This window comes from Xenopus laevis, chromosome 3L, assembly GCF_017654675.1.
Source record: "Xenopus laevis strain J_2021 chromosome 3L, Xenopus_laevis_v10.1, whole genome shotgun sequence".
NCBI classification, from domain to species: Eukaryota; Metazoa; Chordata; class Amphibia; order Anura; family Pipidae; genus Xenopus; species Xenopus laevis.
In genome coordinates, this window is record NC_054375.1 from 8,990,602 (window position 1) to 9,011,209 (window position 20,608).

Below are 20,608 nucleotides of genomic sequence, written 5' to 3' on the forward strand. Positions count from 1 at the left end.
CGTGATTTTTCCTAGTGGATTTTAAAAGAAGAGCTTCAAACACATTGCACTGGATGAGGAGTAAGGATATGGTCTGTAGTTCAAAAACGAATGGGATATTACAAGATAGATTGTAAGGCTCTGCAAACATCTATTGGAGAAACAAGGGTTGCATCTATTTACCTTCTGTAGAAGGTCCACTGTGCCCTAATGAAGTTTCCTCAGGTCAGCAGGGAAAGCCCGGCACACTGCAAATCTCTTTGCCAGTCAGACTGACACTCTGCAGCTCACTTTACCGGGCTCTGTTTGGGAAAAAGATAGGGAAAAATATAAATTAGTGACTTTATTATAACCAGATCATATGAGAAGAAAGTTTGGAAAAGGATTAGAAACGTGATTTTTCCTAGTGGATTTTAAAAGAAGAGCTTCAAACACATTGCACTGGATGAGGAGTAAGGATATGGTCTGTAGTTCAAAAACGAATGGGATATTACAAGATAGATTGTAAGGCTCTGCAAACATCTATTGGAGAAACAAGGGTTGCATCTATTTACCTTCTGTAGAAGGTCCACTGTGCCCTAATGAAGTTTCCTCAGGTCAGCAGGGAAAGCCCGGCACACTGCAAATCTCTTTGCCAGTCAGACTGACACTCTGCAGCTCACTTTACCGGGCTCTGTTTGGGAAAAAGATAGGGAAAAATATAAATTAGTGACTTTATTATAACCAGATCATATGAGAAGAAAGTTTGGAAAAGGATTAGAAGACGTGATTTTTCCTAGTGGATTTTAAAAGAAGAGCTTCAAACACATTGCACTGGATGAGGAGTAAGGATATGGTCTGTAGTTCAAAAACGAATGGGATATTACAAGATAGATTGTAAGGCTCTGCAAACATCTATTGGAGAAACAAGGGTTGCATCTATTTACCTTCTGTAGAAGGTCCACTGTGCCCTAATGAAGTTTCCTCAGGTCAGCAGGGAAAGCCCGGCACACTGCAAATCTCTTTGCCAGTCAGACTGACACTCTGCAGCTCACTTTACCGGGCTCTGTTTGGGAAAAAGATAGGGAAAAATATAAATTAGTGACTTTATTATAACCAGATCATATGAGAAGAAAGTTTGGAAAAGGATTAGAAGACGTGATTTTTCCTAGTGGATTTTAAAAGAAGAGCTTCAAACACATTGCACTGGATGAGGAGTAAGGATATGGTCTGTAGTTCAAAAACAAATGGGATATTACAAGATAGATTGTAAGGCTCTGCAAACATCTATTGGAGAAACAAGGGTTGCATCTATTTACCTTCTGTAGAAGGTCCACTGTGCCCTAATGAAGTTTCCTCAGGTCAGCAGGGAAAGCCCGGCACACTGCAAATCTCTTTGCCAGTCAGACTGACACTCTGCAGCTCACTTTACCGGGCTCTGTTTGGGAAAAAGATAGGGAAAAATATAAATTAGTGACTTTATTATAACCAGATCATATGAGAAGAAAGTTTGGAAAAGGATTAGAAAACGTGATTTTTCCTAGTGGATTTTAAAAGAAGAGCTTCAAACACATTGCACTGGATGAGGAGTAAGGATATGGTCTGTAGTTCAAAAACGAATGGGATATTACAAGATAGATTGTAAGGCTCTGCAAACATCTATTGGAGAAACAAGGGTTGCATCTATTTACCTTCTGTAGAAGGTCCACTGTGCCCTAATGAAGTTTCCTCAGGTCAGCAGGGAAAGCCCGGCACACTGCAAATCTCTTTGCCAGTCAGACTGACACTCTGCAGCTCACTTTACCGGGCTCTGTTTGGGAAAAAGATAGGGAAAAATATAAATTAGTGACTTTATTATAACCAGATCATATGAGAAGAAAGTTTGGAAAAGGATTAGAAACGTGATTTTTCCTAGTGGATTTTAAAAGAAGAGCTTCAAACACATTGCACTGGATGAGGAGTAAGGATATGGTCTGTAGTTCAAAAACAAATGGGATATTACAAGATAGATTGTAAGGCTCTGCAAACATCTATTGGAGAAACAAGGGTTGCATCTATTTACCTTCTGTAGAAGGTCCACTGTGCCCTAATGAAGTTTCCTCAGGTCAGCAGGGAAAGCCCGGCACACTGCAAATCTCTTTGCCAGTCAGACTGACACTCTGCAGCTCACTTTACCGGGCTCTGTTTGGGAAAAAGATAGGGAAAAATATAAATTAGTGACTTTATTATAACCAGATCATATGAGAAGAAAGTTTGGAAAAGGATTAGAAGATGTGATTTTCCTAGTGGATTTTAAAAGAAGAGCTTCAAACACATTGCACTGGATGAGGAGTAAGGATATGGTCTGTAGTTCAAAAACGAATGGGATATTACAAGATAGATTGTAAGGCTCTGCAAACATCTATTGGAGAAACAAGGGTTGCATCTATTTACCTTCTGTAGAAGGTCCACTGTGCCCTAATGAAGTTTCCTCAGGTCAGCAGGGAAAGCCCGGCACACTGCAAATCTCTTTGCCAGTCAGACTGACACTCTGCAGCTCACTTTACCGGGCTCTGTTTGGGAAAAAGATAGGGAAAAATATAAATTAGTGACTTTATTATAACCAGATCATATGAGAAGAAAGTTTGGAAAAGGATTAGAAGACGTGATTTTTCCTAGTGGATTTTAAAAGAAGAGCTTCAAACACATTGCACTGGATGAGGAGTAAGGATATGGTCTGTAGTTCAAAAACAAATGGGATATTACAAGATAGATTGTAAGGCTCTGCAAACATCTATTGGAGAAACAAGGGTTGCATCTATTTACCTTCTGTAGAAGGTCCACTGTGCCCTAATGAAGTTTCCTCAGGTCAGCAGGGAAAGCCCGGCACACTGCAAATCTCTTTGCCAGTCAGACTGACACTCTGCAGCTCACTTTACCGGGCTCTGTTTGGGAAAAAGATAGGGAAAAATATAAATTAGTGACTTTATTATAACCAGATCATATGAGAAGAAAGTTTGGAAAAGGATTAGAAAACGGGATTTTTCCTAGTGGATTTTAAAAGAAGAGCTTCAAACACATTGCACTGGATGAGGAGTAAGGATATGGTCTGTAGTTCAAAAACAATGGGATATTACAAGATAGATTGTAAGGCTCTGCAAACATCTATTGGAGAAACAAGGGTTGCATCTATTTACCTTCTGTAGAAGGTCCACTGTGCCCTAATGAAGTTTCCTCAGGTCAGCAGGGAAAGCCCGGCACACTGCAAATCTCTTTGCCAGTCAGACTGACACTCTGCAGCTCACTTTACCGGGCTCTGTTTGGGAAAAAGATAGGGAAAAATATAAATTAGTGACTTTATTATAACCAGATCATATGAGAAGAAAGTTTGGAAAAGGATTAGAAGATGTGATTTTACTAGTGGATTTTAAAAGAAGAGCTTCAAACACATTGCACTGGATGAGGAGTAAGGATATGGTCTGTAGTTCAAAAACGAATGGGATATTACAAGATAGATTGTAAGGATCTGCAAACATCTATTGGAGAAACAAGGGTTGCATCTATTTACCTTCTGTAGAAGGTCCACTGTGCCCTAATGAAGTTTCCTCAGGTCAGCAGGGAAAGCCCGGCACACTGCAAATCTCTTTGCCAGTCAGACTGACACTCTGCAGCTCACTTTACCGGGCTCTGTTTGGGAAAAAGATAGGGAAAAATATAAATTAGTGACTTTATTATAACCAGATCATATGAGAAGAAAGTTTGGAAAAGGATTAGAAGACGTGATTTTTCCTAGTGGATTTTAAAAGAAGAGCTTCAAACACATTGCACTGGATGAGGAGTAAGGATTTGGTCTGTAGTTCAAAAACAAATGGGATATTACAAGATAGATTGTAAGGCTCTGCAAACATCTATTGGAGAAACAAGGGTTGCATCTATTTACCTTCTGTAGAAGGTCCACTGTGCCCTAATGAAGTTTCCTCAGGTCAGCAGGGAAAGCCCGGCACACTGCAAATCTCTTTGCCAGTCAGACTGACACTCTGCAGCTCACTTTACCGGGCTCTGTTTGGGAAAAAGATAGGGAAAAATATAAATTAGTGACTTTATTATAACCAGATCATATGAGAAGAAAGTTTGGAAAAGGATTAGAAAACGTGATTTTTCCTAGTGGATTTTAAAAGAAGAGCTTCAAACACATTGCACTGGATGAGGAGTAAGGATATGGTCTGTAGTTCAAAAACAAATGGGATATTACAAGATAGATTGTAAGGCTCTGCAAACATCTATTGGAGAAACAAGGGTTGCATCTATTTACCTTCTGTAGAAGGTCCACTGTGCCCTAATGAAGTTTCCTCAGGTCAGCAGGGAAAGCCCGGCACACTGCAAATCTCTTTGCCAGTCAGACTGACACTCTGCAGCTCACTTTACCGGGCTCTGTTTGGGAAAAAGATAGGGAAAAATATAAATTAGTGACTTTATTATAACCAGATCATATGAGAAGAAAGTTTGGAAAAGGATTAGAAGACGTGATTTTTCCTAGTGGATTTTAAAAGAAGAGCTTCAAACACATTGCACTGGATGAGGAGTAAGGATATGGTCTGTAGTTCAAAAACAAATGGGATATTACAAGATAGATTGTAAGGCTCTGCAAACATCTATTGGAGAAACAAGGGTTGCATCTATTTACCTTCTGTAGAAGGTCCACTGTGCCCTAATGAAGTTTCCTCAGGTCAGCAGGGAAAGCCCGGCACACTGCAAATCTCTTTGCCAGTCAGACTGACACTCTGCAGCTCACTTTACCGGGCTCTGTTTGGGAAAAAGATAGGGAAAAATATAAATTAGTGACTTTATTATAACCAGATCATATGAGAAGAAAGTTTGGAAAAGGATTAGAAGACGTGATTTTTCCTAGTGGATTTTAAAAGAAGAGCTTCAAACACATTGCACTGGATGAGGAGTAAGGATATGGTCTGTAGTTCAAAAACAAATGGGATATTACAAGATAGATTGTAAGGCTCTGCAAACATCTATTGGAGAAACAAGGGTTGCATCTATTTACCTTCTGTAGAAGGTCCACTGTGCCCTAATGAAGTTTCCTCAGGTCAGCAGGGAAAGCCCGGCACACTGCAAATCTCTTTGCCAGTCAGACTGACACTCTGCAGCTCACTTTACCGGGCTCTGTTTGGGAAAAAGATAGGGAAAAATATAAATTAGTGACTTTATTATAACCAGATCATATGAGAAGAAAGTTTGGAAAAGGATTAGAAGACGTGATTTTTCCTAGTGGATTTTAAAAGAAGAGCTTCAAACACATTGCACTGGATGAGGAGTAAGGATATGGTCTGTAGTTCAAAAACGAATGGGATATTACAAGATAGATTGTAAGGCTCTGCAAACATCTATTGGAGAAACAAGGGTTGCATCTATTTACCTTCTGTAGAAGGTCCACTGTGCCCTAATGAAGTTTCCTCAGGTCAGCAGGGAAAGCCCGGCACACTGCAAATCTCTTTGCCAGTCAGACTGACACTCTGCAGCTCACTTTACCGGGCTCTGTTTGGGAAAAAGATAGGGAAAAATATAAATTAGTGACTTTATTATAACCAGATCATATGAGAAGAAAGTTTGGAAAAGGATTAGAAGACGTGATTTTTCCTAGTGGATTTTAAAAGAAGAGCTTCAAACACATTGCACTGGATGAGGAGTAAGGATATGGTCTGTAGTTCAAAAACAAATGGGATATTACAAGATAGATTGTAAGGCTCTGCAAACATCTATTGGAGAAACAAGGGTTGCATCTATTTACCTTCTGTAGAAGGTCCACTGTGCCCTAATGAAGTTTCCTCAGGTCAGCAGGGAAAGCCCGGCACACTGCAAATCTCTTTGCCAGTCAGACTGACACTCTGCAGCTCACTTTACCGGGCTCTGTTTGGGAAAAAGATAGGGAAAAATATAAATTAGTGACTTTATTATAACCAGATCATATGAGAAGAAAGTTTGGAAAAGGATTAGAAGACGTGATTTTTCCTAGTGGATTTTAAAAGAAGAGCTTCAAACACATTGCACTGGATGAGGAGTAAGGATTTGGTCTGTAGTTCAAAAACAAATGGGATATTACAAGATAGATTGTAAGGCTCTGCAAACATCTATTGGAGAAACAAGGGTTGCATCTATTTACCTTCTGTAGAAGGTCCACTGTGCCCTAATGAAGTTTCCTCAGGTCAGCAGGGAAAGCCCGGCACACTGCAAATCTCTTTGCCAGTCAGACTGACACTCTGCAGCTCACTTTACCGGGCTCTGTTTGGGAAAAAGATAGGGAAAAATATAAATTAGTGACTTTATTATAACCAGATCATATGAGAAGAAAGTTTGGAAAAGGATTAGAAAACGTGATTTTTCCTAGTGGATTTTAAAAGAAGAGCTTCAAACACATTGCACTGGATGAGGAGTAAGGATATGGTCTGTAGTTCAAAAACAAATGGGATATTACAAGATAGATTGTAAGGCTCTGCAAACATCTATTGGAGAAACAAGGGTTGCATCTATTTACCTTCTGTAGAAGGTCCACTGTGCCCTAATGAAGTTTCCTCAGGTCAGCAGGGAAAGCCCGGCACACTGCAAATCTCTTTGCCAGTCAGACTGACACTCTGCAGCTCACTTTACCGGGCTCTGTTTGGGAAAAAGATAGGGAAAAATATAAATTAGTGACTTTATTATAACCAGATCATATGAGAAGAAAGTTTGGAAAAGGATTAGAAGACGTGATTTTTCCTAGTGGATTTTAAAAGAAGAGCTTCAAACACATTGCACTGGATGAGGAGTAAGGATATGGTCTGTAGTTCAAAAACAAATGGGATATTACAAGATAGATTGTAAGGCTCTGCAAACATCTATTGGAGAAACAAGGGTTGCATCTATTTACCTTCTGTAGAAGGTCCACTGTGCCCTAATGAAGTTTCCTCAGGTCAGCAGGGAAAGCCCGGCACACTGCAAATCTCTTTGCCAGTCAGACTGACACTCTGCAGCTCACTTTACCGGGCTCTGTTTGGGAAAAAGATAGGGAAAAATATAAATTAGTGACTTTATTATAACCAGATCATATGAGAAGAAAGTTTGGAAAAGGATTAGAAGACGTGATTTTTCCTAGTGGATTTTAAAAGAAGAGCTTCAAACACATTGCACTGGATGAGGAGTAAGGATATGGTCTGTAGTTCAAAAACAAATGGGATATTACAAGATAGATTGTAAGGCTCTGCAAACATCTATTGGAGAAACAAGGGTTGCATCTATTTACCTTCTGTAGAAGGTCCACTGTGCCCTAATGAAGTTTCCTCAGGTCAGCAGGGAAAGCCCGGCACACTGCAAATCTCTTTGCCAGTCAGACTGACACTCTGCAGCTCACTTTACCGGGCTCTGTTTGGGAAAAAGATAGGGAAAAATATAAATTAGTGACTTTATTATAACCAGATCATATGAGAAGAAAGTTTGGAAAAGGATTAGAAGACGTGATTTTTCCTAGTGGATTTTAAAAGAAGAGCTTCAAACACATTGCACTGGATGAGGAGTAAGGATATGGTCTGTAGTTCAAAAACAAATGGGATATTACAAGATAGATTGTAAGGCTCTGCAAACATCTATTGGAGAAACAAGGGTTGCATCTATTTACCTTCTGTAGAAGGTCCACTGTGCCCTAATGAAGTTTCCTCAGGTCAGCAGGGAAAGCCCGGCACACTGCAAATCTCTTTGCCAGTCAGACTGACACTCTGCAGCTCACTTTACCGGGCTCTGTTTGGGAAAAAGATAGGGAAAAATATAAATTAGTGACTTTATTATAACCAGATCAATAAGAAGAAAGTTTGGAAAAGGATTAGAAAACGGGATTTTTCCTAGTGGATTTTAAAAGAAGAGCTTCAAACACATTGCACTGGATGAGGAGTAAGGATATGGTCTGTAGTTCAAAAACGAATGGGATATTACAAGATAGATTGTAAGGCTCTGCAAACATCTATTGGAGAAACAAGGGTTGCATCTATTTACCTTCTGTAGAAGGTCCACTGTGCCCTAATGAAGTTTCCTCAGGTCAGCAGGGAAAGCCCGGCACACTGCAAATCTCTTTGCCAGTCAGACTGACACTCTGCAGCTCACTTTACCGGGCTCTGTTTGGGAAAAAGATAGGGAAAAATATAAATTAGTGACTTTATTATAACCAGATCATATGAGAAGAAAGTTTGGAAAAGGATTAGAAGACGTGATTTTTCCTAGTGGATTTTAAAAGAAGAGCTTCAAACACATTGCACTGGATGAGGAGTAAGGATATGGTCTGTAGTTCAAAAACAAATGGGATATTACAAGATAGATTGTAAGGCTCTGCAAACATCTATTGGAGAAACAAGGGTTGCATCTATTTACCTTCTGTAGAAGGTCCACTGTGCCCTAATGAAGTTTCCTCAGGTCAGCAGGGAAAGCCCGGCACACTGCAAATCTCTTTGCCAGTCAGACTGACACTCTGCAGCTCACTTTACCGGGCTCTGTTTGGGAAAAAGATAGGGAAAAATATAAATTAGTGACTTTATTATAACCAGATCATATAAGAAGAAAGTTTGGAAAAGGATTAGAAAACGGGATTTTTCCTAGTGGATTTTAAAAGAAGAGCTTCAAACACATTGCACTGGATGAGGAGTAAGGATATGGTCTGTAGTTCAAAAACGAATGGGATATTACAAGATAGATTGTAAGGCTCTGCAAACATCTATTGGAGAAACAAGGGTTGCATCTATTTACCTTCTGTAGAAGGTCCACTGTGCCCTAATGAAGTTTCCTCAGGTCAGCAGGGAAAGCCCGGCACACTGCAAATCTCTTTGCCAGTCAGACTGACACTCTGCAGCTCACTTTACCGGGCTCTGTTTGGGAAAAAGATAGGGAAAAATATAAATTAGTGACTTTATTATAACCAGATCATATGAGAAGAAAGTTTGGAAAAGGATTAGAAGACGTGATTTTTCCTAGTGGATTTTAAAAGAAGAGCTTCAAACACATTGCACTGGATGAGGAGTAAGGATATGGTCTGTAGTTCAAAAACAAATGGGATATTACAAGATAGATTGTAAGGCTCTGCAAACATCTATTGGAGAAACAAGGGTTGCATCTATTTACCTTCTGTAGAAGGTCCACTGTGCCCTAATGAAGTTTCCTCAGGTCAGCAGGGAAAGCCCGGCACACTGCAAATCTCTTTGCCAGTCAGACTGACACTCTGCAGCTCACTTTACCGGGCTCTGTTTGGGAAAAAGATAGGGAAAAATATAAATTAGTGACTTTACTATAACCAGATCATATGAGAAGAAAGTTTGGAAAAGGATTAGAAAACGTGATTTTTCCTAGTGGATTTTAAAAGAAGAGCTTCAAACACATTGCACTGGATGAGGAGTAAGGATTTGGTCTGTAGTTCAAAAACAAATGGGATATTACAAGATAGATTGTAAGGCTCTGCAAACATCTATTGGAGAAACAAGGGTTGCATCTATTTACCTTCTGTAGAAGGTCCACTGTGCCCTAATGAAGTTTCCTCAGGTCAGCAGGGAAAGCCCGGCACACTGCAAATCTCTTTGCCAGTCAGACTGACACTCTGCAGCTCACTTTACCGGGCTCTGTTTGGGAAAAAGATAGGGAAAAATATAAATTAGTGACTTTATTATAACCAGATCATATGAGAAGAAAGTTTGGAAAAGGATTAGAAACGTGATTTTTCCTAGTGGATTTTAAAAGAAGAGCTTCAAACACATTGCACTGGATGAGGAGTAAGGATATGGTCTGTAGTTCAAAAACAAATGGGATATTACAAGATAGATTGTAAGGCTCTGCAAACATCTATTGGAGAAACAAGGGTTGCATCTATTTACCTTCTGTAGAAGGTCCACTGTGCCCTAATGAAGTTTCCTCAGGTCAGCAGGGAAAGCCCGGCACACTGCAAATCTCTTTGCCAGTCAGACTGACACTCTGCAGCTCACTTTACCGGGCTCTGTTTGGGAAAAAGATAGGGAAAAATATAAATTAGTGACTTTATTATAACCAGATCATATAAGAAGAAAGTTTGGAAAAGGATTAGAAAACGTGATTTTTCCTAGTGGATTTTAAAAGAAGAGCTTCAAACACATTGCACTGGATGAGGAGTAAGGATATGGTCTGTAGTTCAAAAACGAATGGGATATTACAAGATAGATTGTAAGGCTCTGCAAACATCTATTGGAGAAACAAGGGTTGCATCTATTTACCTTCTGTAGAAGGTCCACTGTGCCCTAATGAAGTTTCCTCAGGTCAGCAGGGAAAGCCCGGCACACTGCAAATCTCTTTGCCAGTCAGACTGACACTCTGCAGCTCACTTTACCGGGCTCTGTTTGGGAAAAAGATAGGGAAAAATATAAATTAGTGACTTTATTATAACCAGATCATATGAGAAGAAAGTTTGGAAAAGGATTAGAAGACGTGATTTTTCCTAGTGGATTTTAAAAGAAGAGCTTCAAACACATTGCACTGGATGAGGAGTAAGGATATGGTCTGTAGTTCAAAAACAAATGGGATATTACAAGATAGATTGTAAGGCTCTGCAAACATCTATTGGAGAAACAAGGGTTGCATCTATTTACCTTCTGTAGAAGGTCCACTGTGCCCTAATGAAGTTTCCTCAGGTCAGCAGGGAAAGCCCGGCACACTGCAAATCTCTTTGCCAGTCAGACTGACACTCTGCAGCTCACTTTACCGGGCTCTGTTTGGGAAAAAGATAGGGAAAAATATAAATTAGTGACTTTATTATAACCAGATCATATGAGAAGAAAGTTTGGAAAAGGATTAGAAAACGTGGATTTTTCCTAGTGGATTTTAAAAGAAGAGCTTCAAACACATTGCACTGGATGAGGAGTAAGGATATGGTCTGTAGTTCAAAAACGAATGGGATATTACAAGATAGATTGTAAGGCTCTGCAAACATCTATTGGAGAAACAAGGGTTGCATCTATTTACCTTCTGTAGAAGGTCCACTGTGCCCTAATGAAGTTTCCTCAGGTCAGCAGGGAAAGCCCGGCACACTGCAAATCTCTTTGCCAGTCAGACTGACACTCTGCAGCTCACTTTACCGGGCTCTGTTTGGGAAAAAGATAGGGAAAAATATAAATTAGTGACTTTATTATAACCAGATCATATGAGAAGAAAGTTTGGAAAAGGATTAGAAAACGTGATTTTTCCTAGTGGATTTTAAAAGAAGAGCTTCAAACACATTGCACTGGATGAGGAGTAAGGATATGGTCTGTAGTTCAAAAACAAATGGGATATTACAAGATAGATTGTAAGGCTCTGCAAACATCTATTGGAGAAACAAGGGTTGCATCTATTTACCTTCTGTAGAAGGTCCACTGTGCCCTAATGAAGTTTCCTCAGGTCAGCAGGGAAAGCCCGGCACACTGCAAATCTCTTTGCCAGTCAGACTGACACTCTGCAGCTCACTTTACCGGGCTCTGTTTGGGAAAAAGATAGGGAAAAATATAAATTAGTGACTTTATTATAACCAGATCATATAAGAAGAAAGTTTGGAAAAGGATTAGAAACGTGGATTTTTCCTAGTGGATTTTAAAAGAAGAGCTTCAAACACATTGCACTGGATGAGGAGTAAGGATATGGTCTGTAGTTCAAAAACAAATGGGATATTACAAGATAGATTGTAAGGCTCTGCAAACATCTATTGGAGAAACAAGGGTTGCATCTATTTACCTTCTGTAGAAGGTCCACTGTGCCCTAATGAAGTTTCCTCAGGTCAGCAGGGAAAGCCCGGCACACTGCAAATCTCTTTGCCAGTCAGACTGACACTCTGCAGCTCACTTTACCGGGCTCTGTTTGGGAAAAAGATAGGGAAAAATATAAATTAGTGACTTTATTATAACCAGATCATATAAGAAGAAAGTTTGGAAAAGGATTAGAAAACGGGATTTTTCCTAGTGGATTTTAAAAGAAGAGCTTCAAACACATTGCACTGGATGAGGAGTAAGGATATGGTCTGTAGTTCAAAAACGAATGGGATATTACAAGATAGATTGTAAGGCTCTGCAAACATCTATTGGAGAAACAAGGGTTGCATCTATTTACCTTCTGTAGAAGGTCCACTGTGCCCTAATGAAGTTTCCTCAGGTCAGCAGGGAAAGCCCGGCACACTGCAAATCTCTTTGCCAGTCAGACTGACACTCTGCAGCTCACTTTACCGGGCTCTGTTTGGGAAAAAGATAGGGAAAAATATAAATTAGTGACTTTACTATAACCAGATCAGATAAGAAGAAAGTTTGGAAAAGGATTAGAAAACGTGGATTTTTCCTAGTGGATTTTAAAAGAAGAGCTTCAAACACATTGCACTGGATGAGGAGTAAGGATTTGGTCTGTAGTTCAAAAACAAATGGGATATTACAAGATAGATTGTAAGGCTCTGCAAACATCTATTGGAGAAACAAGGGTTGCATCTATTTACCTTCTGTAGAAGGTCCACTGTGCCCTAATGAAGTTTCCTCAGGTCAGCAGGGAAAGCCCGGCACACTGCAAATCTCTTTGCCAGTCAGACTGACACTCTGCAGCTCACTTTACCGGGCTCTGTTTGGGAAAAAGATAGGGAAAAATATAAATTAGTGACTTTATTATAACCAGATCAATAAGAAGAAAGTTTGGAAAAGGATTAGAAAACGTGGATTTTTCCTAGTGGATTTTAAAAGAAGAGCTTCAAACACATTGCACTGGATGAGGAGTAAGGATATGGTCTGTAGTTCAAAAACAAATGGGATATTACAAGATAGATTGTAAGGCTCTGCAAACATCTATTGGAGAAACAAGGGTTGCATCTATTTACCTTCTGTAGAAGGTCCACTGTGCCCTAATGAAGTTTCCTCAGGTCAGCAGGGAAAGCCCGGCACACTGCAAATCTCTTTGCCAGTCAGACTGACACTCTGCAGCTCACTTTACCGGGCTCTGTTTGGGAAAAAGATAGGGAAAAATATAAATTAGTGACTTTATTATAACCAGATCAAATAAGAAGAAAGTTTGGAAAAGGATTAGAAAACGGGATTTTTCCTAGTTGGATTTTAAAAGGAGAACTTCAAACACATTGCACTGGATGAGGAGTAAGGATATGGTCTGTAGTTCAAAAATGAATGGGATATTACAAGATAGATTGTAAGGCTCTGCAAACATCTATTGGAGAAACAAGGGTTGCATCTATTTACCTTCTGTAGAAGGTCCACTGTGCCCTAATGAAGTTTCCTCAGGTCAGCAGGGAAAGCCCGGCACACTGCAAATCTCTTTGCCAGTCAGACTGACACTCTGCAGCTCACTTTACCGGGCTCTGTTTGGGAAAAAGATAGGGAAAAATATAAATTAGTGACTTTATTATAACCAGATCATATGAGAAGAAAGTTTGGAAAAGGATTAGAAGACGTGATTTTTCCTAGTGGATTTAAAAAGAAGAGCTTCAAACACATTGCACTGGATGAGGAGTAAGGATATGGTCTGTAGTTCAAAAACGAATGGGATATTACAAGATAGATTGTAAGGCTCTGCAAACATCTATTGGAGAAACAAGGGTTGCATCTATTTACCTTCTGTAGAAGGTCCACTGTGCCCTAATGAAGTTTCCTCAGGTCAGCAGGGAAAGCCCGGCACACTGCAAATCTCTTTGCCAGTCAGACTGACACTCTGCAGCTCACTTTACCGGGCTCTGTTTGGGGAAAAAGATAGGGAAAAATATAAATTAGTGACTTTATTATAACCAGATCATATGAGAAGAAAATTCGAAAAAGTTTTGTGTGTGGCTGAGCTATCCACAGAAGAGGAGAAGACATATGGATTTAAGGGTATATATTAATATGTTGTAATGAACTTCTTGTATATGAGTGATATCTCTAAAGTGAGCACCAACCATTTGTGTTGTCTGGTTTGCTGCAGCCATTAATGTGGATACAGTCTTAGGTTCTTGTGGTAACATGGATGTTCTTTAAAGTGGGTGTGGTTGAAAAACAGTGAGTGGCCAACACTCACTTCCATTATTGGCTCTCCTTCACACAATCCAGATAAATTCTGGCCCTTGTTACCACAGAAATTGGACAGAATTGTCCTAAAGTAATGTCACAATTTCCCACTTGCTACAGTACACCTGAATTAATATTAGCCATACCACAAACATGTTTATAAACCTCAGCTGTGGTTGCGATCTGGTGGTGAAATGGGCCACGGCAAATCTGAAAACAAAATTCTACATATTTCATCAGTCATGTGAAATAAATTGTATTAAATATGCATTCGACAGCATGGGCAACATTTCTATAATACATTTATTTGAGAAAACTGGATCCTTTAGGAAAACTTGAAAGAAAAGCTCTTGACCTTGGTGTCATTGGAGGGATTAAAAAACTAGTGATCAGCTTCTGTATTGGTTTTGGGGTTCATGCAGTTATGGCTGCAGGGCATATTTTGTACCAGGGTGCAAGGCTACCATATCCTATTACTTATGGTGTATATCTTTAAAGGTGTTAAGTAGTTTATAACTTAAAGTGGGTTGTACAACATATGTAACTATCAAACTGCAAAGCTACACTAACAAAATGTAACAAACAACAATGCAAGCACAAAACTATGATACAATCACAAAAATCAAATCCAATCAGGCAAACTAATAACATAACAAAATATCCAATCAGACAATATGGTTAGCTGTCAGAATACAAAGTAAAATGATAAAATGAAGAACTAAAAAAAGAATACATTTGTTTTTGTGTATGCATGTGTGTGTGTGTATCTAAGGAAAAAAGCGTGTGAATGTGTGTATAGGTGTATGTGTATAAATATGTGCAAAAAGTGTGCAAAAATAAAAACTCTAAGCTTAGTAAAATGTTCAGTGTATGTGTGTAAATGCATGTATGTGTCTGTGTGTGTAAATGCATTTTGCATTGTCTGCCATGGAGACAATGGAGTGAAATGATGTTTGTATTAATCAGAGTATTGACCTCTTCTTCTTTTCCCTAAAGGTTACTGATGTTGATAAAGGAATATATAATTATGATCACCATAAGCTTGACCTTGATGTAGTATGGTGACTTGACAATTTTAAAGGTCTGGCCTTGGGCTTGTACAGATTCCCAAAACATAATCGCCAGCATTTCTAGCCTATTTCTTTGCTCATCTTTAGTTCTCCTTTAAGACTTCTAATTACATACCCTGAATATTTCTAAGGAGCATTAAGAATAGCTTATAGTTTCAATTAGCTCAACCTCAGGACAGGATAATAAAATGTTTTGTTATATAAAGTCTGGTTGCTAGGGTCAAAATTACCCTAGCAACTATTCACTGACTTGAATAAGTGACTGGAATACAAATAGGAGATGGCCTGAAGAGAATGATGATTAATACAAATTACCAATGTCAATAAATGTATAGCTTTAGCGTATTTGCTTTTTAGATGGGGTCAGTGAAAAGTTGCTTAGAATTTGCTATAACATAGTAAAAGTTAACTAAAAGGTGAACCACCCCTTCAAGATGCTATAGGTAAAAAACTAGAAGTCAATAAATCACAAAAGAACAATTTGAAACTAGGTGGTGTCGTTTCTGAAGAAACCACAAGAAGTTGGCTTTGAAACGCAAGAGGTGTTGGGGCCAGTCGCCCTGGTGCATAGAGAGTACACAAAGTTGGTAGAATCTGGTTTAAAACTGTGAAAATTGAAGCAGATCAAATTTTACCATTAAAATCAATCCAAAAACCTGATTGGCTGTTTTTGGCTCCACCCACTTTTAAAATTTGAATCCCAGTCCCCCTGTGACCGAATGTGCCAAGTTTGATGTCCCTGCCATTAACTGTGAAAGAATGGCAGCAACTTATATATTGACATTGATTAGCAATAGGTAACATTTGATTGGCTGTTTTAGGCTCCACCCAGTTTTCCGAATTTTAACCCCAGTCACCCAGTCATGGTCTGTACCAAGTTTGGGGCCTCTGGCTTTAAAACTGTGAGAATGGCAGTATTTGAAACTTTTACATTGAAGTCAATAGGTAAAATCTGATTGGCTGTTATTGGCTCCGCCCACTTTTCCTAAATTTTGACCACAGTCACCCAGTGAGTAATTGTGCTGAGTTTGGGACACTTGGCATGGACGCCGTAATAATAGCAGCAATTTGGCGTTTTTCATTAAGGTCAATGGCTGAAATACGATTGGCTGTTGTTGCCCCGCCCCTTTTTTTTCCTAATTCTGAACCAGAGTCACCAAGTGACTAACACTTTAAGGTTTCGGAATCATGACATTTAACATGTAAAAATGGCAGCAATTTTATGTTTTTCTATTGAAAATCAATGAATGACATTTGATTGGTTGTTGGTGGCTCCACCCACTTTTCCTAACTTTGAAGTGCAAACACCCAGTGACCACATTTGTGATATTCGAGGTCCATGACATCAATAACGTGCAAATAGCAGCAATTTAAATTTTTCCCATTGAAATCATCAAAGATATCTGATTGGTTGTTTTTGGCTCCACCCACTTTTCCAAATTTTGATCCCGGTCCTCCAGTGACCAACTGTGCCAAGTTTGAGGACCCTCCCATGAACAATCTAAGAGCGGCGACAGTTTTAACTTTTCCCATTGAAACAAATGGCTAATATTTGATTGGCTGTGGTAGACTCCGCCCACTTTTCCAAATTCTAACCCCAGTGACCCATGGTGCCAAGTTTTGGGTCTCTGGCTTTAACACTGTGGGAATGACAGTGTTTGACATTTTCTCATTGAAGTCAATAGGGAAAATCTGATTGGCTGTTTGTTGCTCCGCCCACTTTTTGGAGTCCCCAAAATGTGACAGAACTCTTCAGGTTGACCCCATGACTAAGTGACCCAAGTTTGGTGAGTGTAACTTTAATGTTGTACGAGTGGCAAAAGTTTCACATTTTACAATGAAAGTCTATGGGAAAAAATGGGGTCTTTGGGGGGCCGCCACAGGGCCACGGAGGGTGGGATTGCTTAACAGAGCACAAGCAACCTATTCGGGTATGAGCCCAACAAGTGTGCAAAGTTTCATCATTGTACTCCTAAAACTCTGGGAGGAGTAGCGTTTAGAAAATTGCTAAAATTTCATTGGCTCTTGGTAGCTATTATTTTGGATATTATTATTTGGATAATAATAGAGTCTATAAGAGATGGCCTTTCCGTAATTCAAAGCTTTCTGGATAGCGGCTTTCCAGATAATGGATCCCATACCTGTACTATTCTTTCCAATATCTGTTCAGCATGACACCTAATTCCTTTATGGCAGCTCATCATGACCTAGTTCACAATTGTCCATAATCATTCATACAATGTCATTGTTGCACATTAGTTATGTCACAATAGGAAAGCTGCATTTGTTTGTACTTTCTCTTAGGTGTGTTTATAGCATATTGTTTCATTGTGAGTGAGACAGGCTTTTACAAGATAGACAATTAGGTTCTACAGACACTTGGAAAAGAGATTTGATCAATGTACCTTCACTGGAGGGTCCATAGTGCCTGGATTTCCTTTGAATTTCAATCTTTCTTTACCTCAGAATTCAAGGTCTGACACAATGCAGATCTCTTTGTCAGTTAAACTGACGCTCTGCAGCTCACTTTGCCAGGCTCTGTTTGGGAGAGCCTGGTAAAAGTTCAGCTTCTGCAGAATCTGTATGCAACAATTCTACCAACCCCTATTGGGTCATTTCTGCCCCACCTGCCCCTCCAATACAATAAGATTGCCCTATTTTTCATTTTGTTCTTACCTCTTAGTGAAGAAAACACCTTCAGTTATTCTGAGCCAGCCCAACTGTCAAAGGGTCCCTAACATCCTAGAAGCTGACTGAAGCCAGTTCATTCCAGTCAACAGGAAGTGAGTTTGATTGACAGCTGTTCAGTCAGCTGGCAGCACTTTATGACATCATAGTCACCTACAGTCCCTAACATCCTAGAAGCTGACTGAAGCCAGTTCATTCCAGTCAACAGCAAGTGAGTTTGATTGACAGCTGTTCAGTCAGCTGGCAGCACTTTATGACATCATAGTCACCTACAGTGACTAGGACATTGTAGTCTTTATATAGGAAGCAATTTTTGTGAAATGGCATAGAGCCCAGAATGCTCAGCACCTACACTTAGATACAGTTGTAACTAGTAAGATAATTAGGTCTCTTGGAAATTGCAGCTTAAGGGCTCTTCCTCCAATTCCTGCCTGAATCACAAAATGGAGGGGGATGTGGGGGATTTCAATTGGCAAGTCAACTCCCTCCCTTACTTTGTTCCATGTAAAAATGAGAGATTCTGGAACTTAACAGTATTCATTTAGATTGGTTGGACTTTAGCAAGAGAGAAATATGAATAAAGCAGCGCCCAGATAACAGAAGCGCTTGCCATTTTGAGTAACATGTCCAACCCCAATGATCTTTTGTTTTATCTGGACAGCGTCTGGCTCTTGCAGGTACGGGGACAAAGGTTCTCCTTCCTAAAAACACAACACAAAATTGGCATTATTGGTATTAACTCATTTGCTATTCTCACTATTCGCACTGTGGTTCCTGACTACACAGACCAGCTCTGCTCCATTTCCCATAATGCTTTGCACACTGCTGTCAATCTTCTTATCCCAAGGCATTGTGGGAAGTACAACCTTGGCACAAGGAGCTCTATAACCAAGTTTTATACAGGTCATGGGCCTCGAGCACCGTCACATTTTAAAGCAGGGGGTACATTACTTTTATAAAAAACAGGGTGTGGGCATAGCAGGAATTCAGTTTTAATTTCTGTTTGTTCAGGGGGTACAGAAAGATTTAGGGTTGACAGCGAGAACGATTTGCTTAGACTGCCCGGGCACTTTGGCCTCTCACTCTGCTGATTGGTGCTTTGCTTTTATTCCCAATATCCAGAGGGTCGGACTGTGAAGCTGCAGCTGCTGATGGAAGTGATACCCCAGGAGATTCCCAGAGAGTCTGTTACCCTTGTCTCTTTAAATGACTACAATCCCTGCCATAAAGCAAGGCAGGACTGCTGCTCTTTTGCCAGACAGGAAGTAGAGACAGTCACATGATGATCCCCTCAATCCTATTTTACACAATATTTCCCATCAGTTTGCGCAGAGCTGTACTCACTTAGCATTGTATTAAAGGGGCATTCGATTACGGATCTTCAGAAGAATGGAAGGCGTGTGCTGATCCTAATTTGGCCACTGGGGGGCACAGTTTCATGGGATTGTATAGACAAGATTTCATTTAAGCTCAGTAGAAGGGCAGTAAGTTTTATCCTGTGCTTATAGGTAAAGGGCAAGTTAATCCCTTCAAAGAGTTTGATCAGAAAAAATAGCATTTAAATCCCACATGTATTTAGAACAAAAAGGTGAAAAAGAGAGAATACATTTGATAGCACTTTTAGTACAGTTCTGTTGACCCAGGGGCCCGACGAGGGCCAAACCCCCACATACAAAGGAGTGAAATGATGAAAAGATCTTGTTCCAGAAGCTTCTGTACAATCTCCATATTTACACTTTACACAAAATCATAGAAAGTGGGGGGAGCGCAAGTAGTAGGGGCGCCGCCTGGTCAGTAAAAATGCTGCTTAAAGTCAATGTTATTAAAAATGCAGAAAAAATATATATAATTATATATAATTCTAGCAAAGGTGGCACCGCTATGTTCAAGTGAAGTCCCATTTAGTTACCATCCCCTGCCTGTCACTCAACAGGATCCGTATAAATAACAGTCAAACTCCACTCTGATTGGCTGTTTCCATAGCCCTGGGAAGATACTCATGCTGTGATGGCTAATATTCCAGCTAGCGGTTTCCTCTAGCCTTTTAGAATATTCTGATTGGCTGCCCAGTATGCAGTTATAGGCTGGGAATTTTATTATCTAGTCCAAGCCCAGAGTTCAACGATGACCCACTGGAGGTTTAGCCCGGGGAGAGAGGGGTACGGCTTTGGCCTATAGTGAATCTTTATCGTGTTCTGCCTCCTAGTGGTGAAACCTACACCCCACAAAGCCTATGCCCAAAAAAGGAGAAGTCCTTATAGAAAAGGGCCAATATCTGTGCCGGGAAACAACCAATTGAATGTCCACACTTTTAATTAAAGTAGGCTCTGCATGCATAATACTCTCTCAAAAGCAGAATAACACTGCAGTTCTGTGGCAGCAAATTAAGTACAATAGTGCACCTGTATAAACAACCCCATCCCAAACCATGGTACACGGATTCAACCAATCCCCCCCACCCCCGACCATACATAAGCACTATTCATCAGTTCACATTAATTAATCCCAGCCACAGCCAATCAGGAGCTGGTGTTGGGTTGTCGGGGTACTTTGGTAGTTTGTACATCCGAATATTTTATTCACGTCGCTCTGTCCTGAACAAGTACAAAAAGCTACAAAAGGTGAAGGATTCCTAGTGCACAACAGGAGCGAACACACAAATTGCATAAGTTCATTGATCTGAGGTAACAGCCTTGAAGCTTAATGTCCAGTTAAGCATTAAAATAAAATAAAAAAATCTCCCTGTGCCGCCATAAAAACGGGTGCAAGGGGTTCCCCCGAAGTGGGAGTCATTTGTATCCTAGAAATGCAGAATTTAAGGTCCCAGCCTGGAAAAGATTTGGTGAAACACGTGCCCTGCGCTAAATACTG

General features: G+C 40.0%; 1 protein-coding gene and 1 long non-coding RNA gene across 5 annotated transcripts in view; both read left to right on the forward strand.

Annotated features, from left to right (window-relative positions):
- LOC121400953 (interleukin-17 receptor A-like) overlaps positions 1-20,608 on the forward strand; it is a 1,044,048-nt gene that overhangs the window by 1,000,035 nt on the left and 23,405 nt on the right. The gene's annotated exons all lie outside the window — the stretch shown is intronic.
- On the forward strand, positions 16,972-19,127 carry LOC121401052. Its single transcript, XR_005966080.1, has 2 exons — positions 16,972-17,832; positions 18,860-19,127. It is a non-coding gene; the product is annotated as an uncharacterized LOC121401052 (long non-coding RNA).